Raw genomic sequence first — 2,816 nt, forward strand, 5'->3', positions numbered from 1 at the left:
ATATATAATTTTCTTTTAAAGAGCCTCTCCCTGATATTTCAGTTGAGATAAATGGTGTCAGAAGTGGGACCTGAAAAGCAGTCACTGTTGGAAGGAAACCGTGGCTCTTAGAACTGGGGATTCCCACCTGCGCTGCTCACTCCTGCCTCTTGCCTTTTCTGCCCTGCTGTATCTTCTCTCAGGCCAGGCCTCCCTCTTTTTAGGTAAAAGCTCTCCACTTTATTCAGGATTTGGTTTGGTTATAAGGTTGCCTTAATAAAAGCCCTTACATTCCTCTTAGGATCAAAACAGAAAAACAAGTGTCTTCTGGTTTCTACAGAACTCAGATTCTGTCTGCAAGGTGTGTCTTTTCTGGTAACCTCACTGTTGATCACTGCTCCTAGCTGAATATTTCATTTGATCTACACGCCTGGGTCAAAATTTTTTGCAAATCCTGATTATAGTTTGGTTACACGCATGACTTGGCCATTTTCCCTTTTTTGTTTCTAAAAATCTTCCAAGAACAAAAATAAACATTCTAAATGGTGGACACAGGGTGGCTAATGAAAAACCACTGGGTTTCACGTTGAATTCATAATTGGAAAAAATATGTACTAGGAGATACAAAGAAAAAACTTTTTTAAAGCTGCTGGGCCAGTCACCACCATCTAAAAACACTGGTCAAACTCCTAACATTCTCTGACAGGATGTACAGAATTTCCTTTGCTCTAAAGATATTAATAAGAAACAGAATGGGATTCTTAAATATTAAGACATGCCAAGCTTTCTGGGACTCCAGCCACCTACATATTATAGCCCATTCTCATGCACATTTTTTTAACTGGTGGACAAATTACATCAAGAAAAATTAAGAGCTCACATTATCATTATTCAAACAGTCTCTTCAAAAAAGAAAAAGCCTTCAACTATACAGCTAATGTGGAGAGCCTCTAAGTTCTCTATTTTTTTTCTGCTTACTTTGAATCTGCTGACTTTTCTAAAGGGTTTGAGATAAAACTCACAGCTTTAGCATTCCAGTCAATACTTTTTGTAATTATTATAAGAAAGAGGAGGGGGATGTGGTAGCTCACACTTGTAAATCCAGCACTTTGGGAGGCTGAGGCAGGAGGATTGCTTGAACCTGGGAGTTTGAGACCAGCCTGGGCAACATAGTGAGACTCCATCTCTACAAAAAATAAACAAAAAATTAGCCAGGTGCGGTGGTGCACAGCTACTTGGGAGGCTGAGGTGGGAGGATCAGGTGGAGGTTGCAGTGAGCTGAGATTGCAGCACTGCATTCTAGCCTGAGCAACAACAGATTGAGACCCTGTCTCGAAAAAAAATGAATAAAAATAAATAAAGGTTACATCCATGTAACCTTTTTAAAAAAACTTTTTTTTTTTTTTCCTTTGAGACAAGGTCTGGCTCTATTGCCCAGGCTGGAGTGCAGTGGAGTTTAGGACATTCACAAAGTGGCATCTGCACAACTTTTTTTTTTTTTTTTGGAGACAGAGTCTGGCTATCGCCCAGGCTGGAGTGCAGTGGTACCATCTCGGCTCACTGCAAACTCCACCTCCCGGGTTTACGCCAATCTTCTGCCTCAGCCTCCCAAGTAGCTGGGACTACAGGCACCCACCACCTCGCCCAGCTAGATTTTTTGTATTTTTTAGTAGAGACGGGGTTTCACCGTGTTAGCCAGCATGGTCTCGATCTCCTGACCTCATGATCCACCCGTCTCGGCCTCCCAAAGTGCTGGGATTACAGGCTTGAGCCACCACACCCGGCCTGCACAACTTTGTAAATGTCCTAAATGCATGGAAGTGTACACCTTGAAATGGTGACTTGTTTTTTTTTTTTTTTTTGAGATGGAATCTCGCTCTGTTGCCCCAGCTGGAATGGAGTGGCACAATCTCTGCTCACTGCAACCTCTGCCTCCTGGGTTCAAGCGATTCTCCTGCCTCAGCCTCCTGAGTAGCTGGGATTATAGGTGCCCACCACCATGCCCGACTAATTTTTGTATTTTTTGGTAGAGACCAGGTTTTGCCATGTTGCCCAGGCTGGTCTCAAACTCCTGACCTCAGGTGATCCGCCCCCCTCGGCCTCCCAAAGTGCTGGGATTACTGGCATGAGCCACCACACTTGGCCAAAAACTAATTTTTTAATATTTATAATTTTATTATTTTAAAAAATATGGAAGGCTTCACGAATTTGCATGTCATCCTTGCGCAAGGGCCCTGCTAACTCCTCTGTGTCACTCCAATTTTAGTGTCCGTGCTGCCGCAGCCAGTGCTGTGTAACTATCTCTGGCTTGCTTTCAAAGTCTTTTGATTATCACTTCAGTGAAACAAACGACTATTATTTCACAGTGACCTATGATCACGTTTCGTTCAATTGTTTTAAACCTTTTGACATCTTTAGCAGCTTCTCCAAGAACAAAATTCTAAATTAAGTTTTTCTGACCTAGGCTTAACTTTGGGATTTTCTAGTTGGGCCCTAGGAGAGCCTTAAAAACTTATCTCTCATTTTGTAGAGGCATTAAATGACTAGGCTTATTTAGTAAATTATGTGAGAGACACTATCAAATAATCAATTATATTAGACGTTCTTTCAGTTACATTTATGTTATTAATACAAATGTTTCATGGCTGAGCGTGGGGGCTCACACCTGTAATTCCAGCATTTGGGGAGGCTGAAGCGGGTGGATCACTTGAGGTCAGGAGTTCAAGACCAGCCTGGCCAACATGGTGAAACCCCATCTCTACTAAAAATACAAAAATTAGCCAGGCTTGGTGGCAGGTGCCTGTAATCCCGGCTATTCAGGAGACTGAGGCAGGAAA

At 42.4% G+C, this 2,816-nt stretch overlaps 1 non-coding gene across 1 annotated transcript; it reads right to left on the reverse strand.

The window, feature by feature from the left end:
• Nucleotides 1–2,163: 2,163 nt before the first annotated feature.
• On the reverse strand, nucleotides 2,164–2,269 carry LOC111534754. Its single transcript, XR_002729200.1, has one exon. It is a non-coding gene; the product is annotated as a U6 spliceosomal RNA (small nuclear RNA).
• Nucleotides 2,270–2,816: the final 547 nt, after the last annotated feature.

This window comes from Piliocolobus tephrosceles, unplaced genomic scaffold (genome assembly GCF_002776525.5).
Source record: "Piliocolobus tephrosceles isolate RC106 unplaced genomic scaffold, ASM277652v3 unscaffolded_26744, whole genome shotgun sequence".
NCBI lineage: Eukaryota > Metazoa > Chordata > Mammalia > Primates > Cercopithecidae > Piliocolobus > Piliocolobus tephrosceles.